This window comes from Tyto alba, unplaced genomic scaffold (assembly GCF_018691265.1).
Source record: "Tyto alba isolate M040663 unplaced genomic scaffold, T.alba_DEE_v4.0 Super-Scaffold_6, whole genome shotgun sequence".
In the NCBI taxonomy this organism is placed as follows: Eukaryota; Metazoa; Chordata; class Aves; order Strigiformes; family Tytonidae; genus Tyto; species Tyto alba.
In genome coordinates this window covers 16341409-16354190 of record NW_024881327.1, presented here as the reverse complement: position 1 = coordinate 16354190, position 12782 = coordinate 16341409, and the positions used below count along the sequence as shown (strand labels likewise).

The 12782-nt window shown below is 39.5% G+C and overlaps 1 long non-coding RNA gene across 1 annotated transcript; it reads left to right on the top strand.

Annotated features, from left to right (window-relative positions):
* Nucleotides 1-59: 59 nt before the first annotated feature.
* Nucleotides 60-9704, top strand: LOC122154868. Its single transcript, XR_006166999.1, has 3 exons — nt 60-196; nt 6618-6701; nt 9223-9704. It is a non-coding gene; the product is annotated as an uncharacterized LOC122154868 (long non-coding RNA).
* The last annotated feature ends 3078 nt before the right edge of the window (nt 9705-12782 follow it).

Genomic DNA, 12782 nt, shown 5'->3' with positions numbered 1-12782 from the left:
TGCCGGTGCCGGTGTCACCCGCATGCGCATGCGCGGGGGGGGGCGGGTGCGGCCGTTTGCCGGCCGCTCCTGAGGGCGCCGCGGGAAGGGGCTGCTGCCGGGCGGTGCAGGCGGGAGGGAGCGGCGCCGGCAGCTGGGCCCGGCCCGGCCCTTGGCAGCCAGCTAAGGCGCCTCCTGAGCCAGCTGCTGTCCTGAGGTGAGGGGAGAGGGGCAGCGCTGCGCCCGGCCTGCGGGTCTTGTGGCCGAGATGTCCGGCCGGTCGTTTGGGCCTCCCTTAGGTGTAGCTCACTTGAAGGTACAGCTAGGGAGGCGAGGGATTGCGAGTTTAATAGCGTGTATCCTCTCGCCACCCTGTTGTGTTAAAGTTGCATTTCATGTCAACGGTCTTTAAAATATTGAAAGAAAAGACTGAACATTTTTCTGCATATGAATGATGTGTTTCATGTGGTATCGTAACTCCTCAGAGGTGGGGTAATATGAGTGCTGAGAGCTCTGAGATTACGGAGAGAGGCCCATCTGCCTAATGTTTGGCAATAGTTTGTGCAGAACAAGCTCCATCTCTTGAGCGCGTTATTTAATTTTACTTAATTTTATGTCAAGGAGACTGGTTGTTTTGGCATAGAAAATTGGCCCTGTATAGCCAGGTGAAAAAATGAGAAATATGCAGCTGTTCCAGGTCAATTTAGACTAGCCAGCTAGACCTCGATACTCTTGTGTTAGTCCCTTGGTCACGAGTCCGGCACCATTTGGTTCAAGATGCTTTGCTACAATGGCTGAATCCATTAAGTGCTAATAGCATATAGCACAGCACGAACATCTTCAGGAAAGCTGAAGCAGCACAATCCTTCTAGAAGACTTAGCTGCTTCCTTACATGATCTTGACTGGACCACAGTTCTCTCTCCTCCCTCAGTGTATGGAAACCACACTATATCTGCCCATATCAACTGTGCACTTTTCCTGCCAGCCCAGAATTGGTAATTAAGAAGTTTTGGGGTAAGTTAGTGGGGTTGAACAAGGCAGCAAAAGAGTAAAAGTAGGTATTTCTTGAGTCAGATGAACCCACTGATGTGTCTTTGGCTGAACCTACTCAGCAGTCATGTTTGCCTTGTATTGTTTAGGATATACAAGCCCGGTGCTAGATGTCTTTCGCTAGTTTGCTTTAGTGATCAATTTGGGACAATCTTAACCAAAATTCAAAATCACCATAAAGGACTAAGGCAAAAAAAAAAAAAACAAACCAAAACTGGAAGCTAGGTTTAAGACAAACAAATCCAGCTTGTTTGTGCTTCTGGCCTGAATATTGCTTTCCTACCTGTGAACCTACATCAACATTTCCTGATGAATCATCTTCAGCTAGTGACAATATTCCTGTGATCTCAGAGTATCTTAGTTCCCTACCTCACCTAAGTTTATCCTTGTAATGACTATGTCTGCTGTCCCAGGATGACTCCTTCTTGTGTAGGCAAATGCCTGCTGTTAGACAAGATAATGAAAGAGCGAAATGCTTGATTATTCTGTAAAGATTGCACATCAGATGTCATGATGTAACTTTGTTTGTTAAACTTTCTGAGGGAAGAATACATAAGGCTGAAGATACATAAGGTAAGTCCTCCAGCTCTGAATCAGACAACTTCATGCTGAAGTTGAGAACTCTGTCCTTCCCTTCTCCTCCCTTTCTTCTGCCCTTCCAGCCTTCCCTGGATGCTAGCTGTGATACTGGGAGCACAGCTGATTTCACTGAAGCTCCTGAGCCCTGCTGTGCTGCCTTTGATCAGCGCCCCACTCAGCACACTGCAAGACAATCTGCACATGTTGCAGAGAGGAACTGCTCTCACCACGCCTCGCCTGTCTGCATAGGTATCAGTTGACATGAGTCATGAACAGTTTTGGTATATGAAAGGCTGAAGTCCTAGATAATGGAAAAACTATAAAGAAAATGAAGCCTGAATGAGATTCTTAACTGAAGGGAAGGCAAAAGGTAGTCTTTAGAAACCCACTTTGAACTGGAGCTCAGAAGATGCGTGTTCACTCCAACTTGGCAGCAGACTTCCTGCTTGACTTAAGGGGAAAAATGTAGGCTGCCGGCTTGTTTGGTCCCGCAAAAAAGAACAGGGTTTTACACAGTAGTCCATCTTCAGGGACCACATCATGGGGTCAGAACTTAAGATCAGTCAACATCAGGAGGCTTACCAAGCAGGTGTGACATCTTCCTTCTGTTACACACATTTAATATCCTATGTGGACATCCTTATTCCACAGGCAGATTGCTTCTTCAGGATTTTATCAGCATCCGTTTCAACTTTGGCTCAGATCTCAATACTGTTGGGTATCTGGAAAATTTTCTAGCTTTTTGGAGGGAGAGTAATATGCAGCAATTAATTCTTGCATATTTAGCTTCAGTTTGTGAATTGTTAAAAAGTAGAGATTGCCTCTGCTTATGTGCTTCATGCTGAATTTGGCCACTGAAACTCTGGTACTGGGTAGGATATATAGGACTTGCTCTAATAAAAATAACAGCACAAAAAGCCCAAGCATACATACTTGAACAGAACCTAGGTCACCAATACTGAAATACGATTCTTGCTTTCAGCAGTAGGTATCCTCTATCACTAGGATTTTTGATCTAGCAAGAACATCACAAGTAAGACAGAGCACGGAGTGCACATGAAGAGATCTACATAGCTAGTGCTAATTCAGGTCTTTTACATGGAATTCCCAAAACACAGCCCAAACTGAACCAGCACAATTAACTTACTACTATGCATGCTTTGATGAAAATGGTAGAAAAGTTTGCGGTGCAGATGCAGATCATGTTTGGCAGAATTTATTCTGCCAAGCATAATGTCGCTACAATGGCTGCACTGGTCCAGCTAGCAGTAGGAATGAGAGTTGCCTTCAGCATCCACAGGCTGGTTGGTCTGGGTCCAACAGACTGAGCATAGGTGAAAAGAAGCTGTTTGTGTTCCTCTTCTTGCTACCCTTCAAAAATTGCTTAATTTTCCTGTGCCTTTAATTCAGCTGTAAAGTAAGATATTACTTACTGGTCTGTCCAGAACGCTAAGATTTTCAAAGGAAAAGAACATTTATAAATTACATTTATTTATTTCATTTTACCAAGTACCCACCAGTAAGGATAAAAGATGAAAGGTTCTGAGGTAGCAGACACACAGTCCTTCCATCTTTAAAACACGCCTAAGTATAACACTAATCTGCTCAGCACTCTGTCATGGTAATGAGCTTTTCTGCCAACAGGATGTCTTGTGTTGTTAAAACCATTTTCTTGGAATTGTCATTGCCATTTTCCATACTGACCTCCTGGAATAATCTCTGCAGCAAGCAAAAGTACTGTTGTCAACTAAAAACTATCCTGTCACCAAAGGGCTGGATTCTGTGGTCAGCAAACACAAGCCTCTGTCTAGGAGGAAGCTAGATCTCTCCCTTTGTATTCGAATCATTTCACAATGGGGTTTGATTAGCTGCTTTCCCTGCTGTATGCAGAGATATCTCTCTCTTCTACTTCCCCAAAAGCAAGCAAAATTATTATACCCCAGAAGGGCTGTAGGAACTGCGATTCATTTCATGCAATGTCTCCAGCTATTAAGCAATTGAATTTCAAAAAATAAGGAGACTGGCTTAAAAATGTAAACCTTAAGACCATTTACATAAGGTTACTTTTCTCAATGCTTATGAATATTGCAAGCAAGTCGCAGTTGCATTGCATGCAGGTTAGGTTTTCATTTCTTATTTTCACGTCCAGAGGCTTAATTGACTTTAGAAGAAAGTTGAGGTTGTCATGCTTTCACTTGACTCTGAGACTTGGCACCTTAAGTGGCTTCTGCTGGTGTTTATTGAAAATATCTGCTATTCTGTGGTGGGTAAAGTGTTTGAGAGAACAATTAGTTAAGGAAACAAATCACATTTATAATAGAATAAATAGGGTAATTTTGTGATAGCATAATTTTCATACTATAAAATTACTGCTAAATTAGCATGATCTTGCTCTCTAATCTAACTAATGTCCAAAAATTTTACAATGTAACTATTATGTTCTGAAAGCAGATGCTATTGTAATTGCCTAAGTAACTGCAGTGTCCTACTAATAGCATGTATTACTGTTGAATTTTAAAATTCCCTGTGGCTTAGAATGCTGTTTATTGTCACAGATTGTAGTGAATTAATTTGTAAAAAGAATGAAAACAGGAATATAAAGAAAAATAGCAAGATTTCTAAGAATTGGATCAAGTCCCAACATGGCAACTTTGTGCATGAGAGAACAGAGCAGCAGACTCTGTTTTTATTTATTCAAGAAAAATATCATGCTTTGATCTCTAAGACACAGGTTCAACATTTTAATTTCTTCTTCTGACTTCTGCTGCTGGGGACTGGGAAATGTTACCCGTGAGTTGGGTATGAAACAAAGTTGAAGAAAACTCCAACTCAATAAAGAATAGGTGTGTTCAGTTCTAACTTCCTAGATATCCCCAGATAAAGCTCAGTTACTTTCTACTTACATTGTATGTTTTTTCCAAGTTGGAACTGTCTTTTTATGCAATAGTGTCCTGGTTTTGGCTGGGATAATTTTCTTCCTACTAGCAGGTACAGTGCTGTGTTTCGGATTTAGTATGAGAATAATGTTGATAACACACTGATGTTTCAGGTGTTGCTAAGTAGCGCTTACCCTAAGTTAAAGATTTTTCAGTTTCCCATGCTCTGCCAGCGAGCTGGTGCACAAGTTGCTGGGAGGCAGCCTGGCCAGGACAGCTGGCCCGAACTGGCCAAAGGGATGTTCCATACCATAGATTATCATGTCCAGCACATAAACTGGGGGGAGTTGGCTGAGGGGGCAGATCGCTGCTCAGGCATCTGTCAGCAGGCGATGAGCAATTCCATTGTGCATCACTTGTCTTTTCTTGAATTTTAGTTCTCTCTCTCTTTTTTATTACAATCCCTTTAATTACAACTATTAACATTATTGCATTTTATTATTGTTGTTATATTTTATTTGGCTATTAAACTGTTCTTAACTCAATCCATGAGTTTTACTTTTTGTTTCGATTCTTCTCCCCATTCCACTGGGATGGGAGAGGAGTGGTTAAGCAACTGCATGGGGCTTAGTTGCTGGTTGGGGTTAAACTATGATAAATGGTTAGCACTGGTCAACAGTAGTGGTTTCTACAGCTAATATAAAATTCACAGAAACAGCACAAAATGAAACTATGAATATTCACTCAGTTATGCTAAGTTACTGATTTTGGCTGCCTTTACTTAAAGCCTAGAAGGCAAGAAATTTTATGACATGAAACTACTGTGAGTAACATCAGTCAAGCAACAATAACGATGCACAAGAATGTACGTAGTAAATATAATATTGCAATGAGTTTTAAATTTGACCCATTACATGAATCATCCAGTCTTTCCATTCCCATTAGGTAGCTGATCCGATATGTACTGCTCATGAGGATCCAGGCTGATCTGATTGCTGGTCACATACAGGCTTGCACAGATTTGGAACGTTATTGGCTTCCAGGGAGCTGCTAATTCACAACAGTTTTACTCCAATCAGAACAAGTGTCCTTAGGATTCACTAACATGTTCATAAAAGACCAGATCTGTTCCTGATTTGTGGCAGGTTCTGCCTGATTTATTGCAGTAAACCAGGTTGCAAAATCCCCAGATTGTCCCGCAGGAGGAAGCTGTGGTGATGGAAAGCAGATACATCCTCCCCTGTGCTAAAGGATCTACAGAGGACAAAACCGACATAATCTGGGAAGTACATGCTGCTAAATGAACAGACATGAAGTAAAACCACTGTCAAAACACTACAAGCTGCTCTCTTATGATGGGAATTCCAGGGAAAAGAAGCTATATACATGTCAATGTATTCTCAGTAAGGGACCACTCACCATTCCCTTTTAAACTGCAATGATCTTTGCTATCAGTGAAAACTCTACCTCCTTGACTAGGCAGCTAAGGGTATATTTGTTCCCTTAGTACTTTACTCCCTTGGTGTAATCGTTGTCACTAAAAGATTACTTGTATTTTGGAAGGGAAAGGTGAGAATGACACAAGACTAATTCCTGTGATGCAATGTGCGTTTGTTGTCAGTGGCTAATTATAGCACAGAAAAACTACCAGCTTCCCCAGCCGAGGACAGAGCACAGGATCTCTGCAGAATTACTGCACTCTGCTCTTAAGTTCTTCCTGTGTCATGATGCCCACTGACACTGCAGTAAAACAGCAGTTTATCATGCCTTCTCAGGCTGCTGTGTAACAGCAGCACTGTGGAGATTTCTGAGCCTGTCTCCCTTCTTCAAGGTTAGCCAGGTCTGGCATTGACAATAACCCAAACTCATTCTCTGTCATCTCACAAGAATAAAGAGGAGAGGAAAAAAAAAAAAAAACAAAAAAAAAAAAAAAAAAAACCACAAAACACCATGCTTCTTCGATTTCAAACTATTAAGTTTATGTATAATGGATGGAGATGAAAGCAGGGGAAGAGGGGCTATCTTGATTCCAGCACAATGACATGGAATAGTACTACACCAGGTAAATAAGATTAATATAGCCTCTTTTAAGCCTATCTTAGTAATGCTTTTTTCTTTTCTATTTTTTCCAGGCACTCCCTGTCCTCTGGACTGCAGCTCAGCTACAGCACAGCACAGTTCCAGATCTAGGTAGTTGGCTATTCCCTAGAAGATTTGTAAGTTGCTTTCTCACTTACTTTTCAAGATATTGCTATAATTTTGTATAAATTCTGTACTTCACCCCAGTATAGGGAGCTGTAAGGTCTGCAAATACATTTTTTTTTAAGTTTCTTTTTTTCCCTTTGAATCAGCAGAGAAAGCAACCAACACAAAAAGTAGGATATAAACATATCACCTCAAAGTTTACAAAACTCACTTTAGAGGAAACATAAGCCTAATGACTATGAAAGGTAAAAAGTAAATGAAAAATAAATATATGGTAATTAAGAGTCATTAATCTTGAATGACATGCTAGGAGAGTGCTTTTGGAAACTAGGAAAAGATCCTAGTGCTCCTCTTTTTTAGAGCAGAAAGTCTTTCACTGAAAATCAGTCCTGTCATAGATGTTTACAGTTAATTCGTTAAGATTCTTGAGAATGGTTTAAATTGCTTCCCTGAGAGGAATTAAATTATTCAGGTTTTTTTTTATACTTTTATGTTAGTGATTTTGACAGCTTCAGGGACAGAAATATTGTAATTATTCAGAAAACGAGTATGATAGAAATGGATGCCGCACATAGTCACTCAAGTTGCCTATCCAATATGACTTGATACTGTCAAATATATTTAAGGTAAGCGGATCATTTAGTCTCCAAGCAACTGAGTCCTCCATGCCTAATTGCAGCAGTGTTTGTTTTTCTAATATGGGAGCTAAACAGATACCATAAAATCGTTTAACATAGGCCACCAAATAGTTAGGTAGGACTAGAAAATTATCTTTTTCCCTGTTAACTTGAATTTACATCACTGTGACTGAAAAAATTAGTATCTTGGAATCCACTACCAATTCCTTAAGCCAGTAGTTTTCAGTGTTTTGTTTTGTTTTGTTTTTTTTTAAGATGATACCCCATTATCCAAAGCAAAAAAAAATTTCAGCTCTCTTTGTCTTTATAAAACTGAATTAACATCTATTGTTTGTAAAAGTTACAAGTCTATGTAATATTTATTGAAAGGCTGAAAAGCATGCTTGACCTTGAAGAATGAAAGTTGCCAGGAATGCAGAGGCTAGGTTGCTTTTGCTGTATAATTTGCAAGATTTTCAACAACTCACCAACACCTGACCACGTTTCATGACTACCATGTGTGTCACAACCCACCCTCTCAGAAATACTGCCCTGATCCATCCCCCTAACCATAATGATGAACAGTGTAATTGTCTAATTCCAGTATTGGTGATTTAGAGTCATCAACAATATTTCCCAAATTATAGTATGACAGCCAACGAGTAATATTCCTTCCTTGTAAGAGATGTATTTGGCTGTAATTACCTGGATATTTGAGGTCTAAGCAAGCTCTTGGACATCTTATGGTTAACTGCAACATACCAAAAACTAAAAATATCACTCAGATCTTTGAAGATGAGGTTGCTCAAAAGGACAAAAAGAAAAGTGAAATGACTCCTAGTACCACATGACAGGTGGCTAGTTAAATCCATTGTCTGAATACAGAACATATATCTTGTCAGTTCAAAGACAAACAAAACATAAAAACCCTGAAGTATTTCTGTGGACTTTCTTATTTACTTAAATCATTATTTTAAATTAAGTCAATACAGCATCAAACAATTAAAACACTGCAGTCTACAAGACTACGTAATAATTTCCCCAGGGAGACAAAACATTATTTTGTATAAACAGAATGGGGGAAAAAAAAGAGAATGTTCTACAAGGAAAAAAGCCTTTAAACGAAGAGCAACTGAAAGCCAACCTGCTGCCTCTGATGAAATGTGATGTTTATTTAGCTACAAATATGTGAACAATTCACCAGTAGGACTGCCTTGGAAAAAGAGGGAATGACCAAGAAAGGTGTTTTACTGTGGGCCATTTGAGAAGTCAGTGGTACTAGGACTCGGAACTCAGAGAGGATCTCTGTCCCAGGTCTTCTGGAAGCACTGGCTGATCTCTGTGGGGAACCCTCCTAAGAAAAAAGGCGGTTTATACTTCAGTATAAAGTACACCATCAGTGTCCCAATTAGCTCAGGCCAACTAATTCCCTGTAACTCTACTCAAACAATGAAAATTATACTTGCCACGTAGCAAGCCAGGTCAAGGGAAGCCTGCGCTTCAAGTCAATCAACGCAGCATGTTGTGAAGTCTGAACAGCCTTGCCTGTACTAGGGATCCTGTGAAATATGTTAGCTAGCCTGGTTGAATAACTAACTTTAATCCTTAATGTTTTCTCTGGATTAGCAACTTTTATAGTGTATTAGGTATACTGGTCAATTAATTTGTTAAACCCAAACGCTCCTCAGAGGTTGCAGTTTGCTTAGTACATTTGCATCCTGGAACAAGCATTGGAGGAGCAACCGAATTAGGATGGCCCAAATCTGACTAGTAATCAATTACATCAAAGTAATAAAAATAGACATATCTTGAAAAGGCTTCAGACAGTCCTTTGATGTCTCCTTTAGTAAACACAATAGGCCAAATTAAGTACTGCTGAGAACTGCTGTAAGAGCTTGGTCATTTTCCGTAACAGTGTAACTCCTACCGACTTGGCATGAAGTCTCAAGGCAGCCTGAGGCGTCAAAAAAACAGGTACAACAAGGAAAAGCAACCACCTCCAAAGGGATGTGGTAAAGTAGGTCACCATTAAACGCCTTTTTGAAGAGATCTCCAACTGATGTACCCTGGCCTACTGAAATGGATAAAACATTGATTTGCTCCAGAGAGGGGTTTCACCTGCTGAATTCAGCCTGTGTTAGTAACTGTGACTAATTGCTCGGCCCTTCACAGCCCTATTTTAAGATGGTATTTTGCCATGTGTGTTTGTATTACCCATGTTTATTCAGAAATGTAAAGAATTCATACAAAAGAAGAAAACAAAGGTAGTTAGTAACTGCATGGCAACAAAACTTTTTGTTTTTCAAAACTGGCATTGTAATTATGCCGTGCACATGCTCATCTGACTTTCATGCTTCAATATCCATAGGGCTGAATCAGCATGAAAAAAGAACATTCTTGTTGACACAAACTGATGCTGACTTTAAAGGAATATCTTTTTCATTTAGATCAAATGGTAGTTTTTCTGGGAAAACATGAATACTCTGAATGAATACTAATAAATATCCTGTAGCAATTTTCAGAGATTTCATTTAGGTCTGTGAAAATAACATAATGAATTTTATGTTGTCAAAATTTTCTTCTTGTAAAATAGCTCTTATTTTCTGCAAGGGTTTCAAGAGAAGATAAAAATATTATTTAACTGAAAGAAAACTATGTTGTCACTATGAGGCCAAAAAAGTGCTAAACTATGAAGTACTAAGCAAAATGCTGAAGTCCAGAAGATTTTGTGGGGAACTTTGGTCTGTTGATCTTGGTGTAAGTTACTGAAGTATTTTATATTCTTGTGACTCCCACGTGACCTTGTGTAAGCCATGAAACCTTCACATGCCATTATTCAACAAAATACTCAAGCTTTTTACTGGGACTTGTATGTGGATTTAAATGGTAGATCTTACAACTCCCTACATAGAACAGCAACAATTTTAAATGGTTTTATGTAGGGACTCAGTGTTTTGCCCCATGACCTAGCAGTGAGACAAAAAGCACTACTATACATAGGAAACATGCGGAATAGGTTGGGAATCGTTTTACTGAGAATGTCAGAGAAGCTGTCAAAGAAACAATGGGAGATGGAGTTACCAAATTGGAATATTCAGACAAAAAGTTACCTTTTATCTAATATTCCTTAGAAAGCTAGCTGCTGCCTAACACATTGACCTTGGGCTGGACTCCAGATGTGAAAGGGTTTTGCTACTTCTTCTTCCTAACAGAAGGAGACACAATGGTCCCAGATGTAACAGCCAGGGAACTGAGCACAGTTACAAAGGCTGTAGCTATGACTTACTGTCCTTCTTGAAGCAGAGAAGCCCCCAACTACACAGGAAGCACTGGTCTGCGGTACTTAAAACACAGATCAGGTGGAACCCAGTAACATCCCCAAACCCGTTTTTCTTCCACTGGCACTTGAGTTGGCAAATTCAGCCTTTTTATTTGTTGTGTTCAAAAAAAGCCAATGGAGCAATCTTAATTGATCAGCTTTCTTCTGTGATCTTTTTCTTTGTGGTCTCCACTGAATCAAAAGGGTCCCCAATAAGGTGAGTTTTGCTCTGGGTAAAGAGGGCTTTGACTGCAAGCTTGATTTATGATAATTAAAGGAAAAACAAGTTGGACAGGATGCTGAAGAGAAAATTGAGGCCTGGTAATACATGCAAACAGGGAGAATCTGTTGTTGTTGATCTTCTTAGCGCTTTGTTCTCCGGCAGCAGAAGCTGTTGTGTTTTGTCTCCTCCAAGCAGGAACTAATAATGATCTACCAGGGGGACTAATAAGAAAGATGTTTTGCTTTTGTGAAAGTGATTTGTTTTGTTTTCTAAAAAGGAAGACCTTTTTGGAAACATTTTGCATCTTGGCTCTCCCTTGCCTCTCAGATATATGAAGCATCCTGTATGGAATGCTGCTCGGTGTCCAGGGTGCTTGGTTGCTCCACCTGTTTTGAAGACAGGTAGAATAGCATGCTCAAAATGTAAAAATGGCTGGTCTCAGGCAAGCGGAAGTGAAAAGCTGACACTGATATGCAAGCAAGCTATGCTAAGCTTTAAACTAAGGCTGGGATGCTTTTCCCTTGTCCCCTCTGCTGAGGGAAAGTGCGAAAACAATGCATCAACGCAATCTCCATTCATGTTTGCTTTGTTAGACTGTCACAAAGCAGCAAATTCAGCCTTCGGAGGTTATTGACCACTTGGATGCATGGGGCTCTGTAACCCTGTACTTGAAAAAGCAAACCAAATTCAAAGATGGAGTTCAAGTGGGCTGGTCTGTTCTCAGTATTTTGGTGCAAACTGTTTATTAGCATGCCACATCCACTGAACTATTTTGCATAATATATCTCTGAAAATCTAACCCAACTCCACTACCATATGAGGATTAGACGTGGTAATACCTCTTTTCAGCCACTTCTGAGGATTAGCTTCAGAAAGCAAATTAAAATTAAGTAAACCCAAATAGACTGGGTAGTTCTACAGTAAGATGCAACGCCCATATTCAGTAACCATCATCTGTACCTCTTGCATTTTGTATTACTATAGGAGGTATCCGTGCAAGTAGCGTTATAGTATACATACTGCCTATAGTAAAGGTGAGAAACTCTTTGTGTATGGCATGTTAATATATTAAGGTCATGAGGACTTATTCACCTGCGTATTCCTACTGAAATAGAAAATCTATTTATTTATTTCCAAACACTGAGGGCAAAATATATGATTTTTACCTCACAATTTGATGAACAAGAGGTGAGGGTGAGAAGTGTAATGTTCTCCAAGCAGGACTGTGTGCTGTGACTTGCAGAAATGTCTATGAGCGTGTGTCTTGTTTTTCATTCCTACACAAGTAATTATTTTTTATTATTTTTCTCAAGTGTATTTAAAGGTATTTAAATCGTTTTAAAATAACCAGTGAGTGTAATAAAGTGTTTGTCTGAACAGGTATACTAAAAATATGCAAACCTGGTTTTCAGCAATGGCTATACACAAGAGCTATCCAATACATTTTAAATTTTATTTGGGGTCAAATGCTAATAGAGATACTGATTTTAACACATAACTGTTGAAAAGCATACACACAAAACCTGATTAACAATTCCTCTTGTCTTAAATTAGCAGGGAAAATTACCCACTGTCAACAGTATGTTTGTGCTGTTCTTCATTCCTTTCATTATACAGTAAAATGCTAACTGCAAGCCAGATCAAAATATAGTCATATTAGAGGTCATTAATGTCAGATAATAATTAAAAATGTATAACTGGAATACTGTTCACTACGTAAATCTCCCGAGATGACAAACAATAATGAAAAAAGTTCAGGAAGTTTGTAAGCAATTTACAAGGCAGAAGAAGATGTCTGTGACAGAAAGACAGACATGCTGATGACTTGGTGCAGTTTAATAGCATCTGTAATGCAAATCAGGCAAGGAACAGCAAGGTGTTTTTCAGCGATATTCTTGATTAAGATGGTAAGAACATTAATGAAATAGTTTGG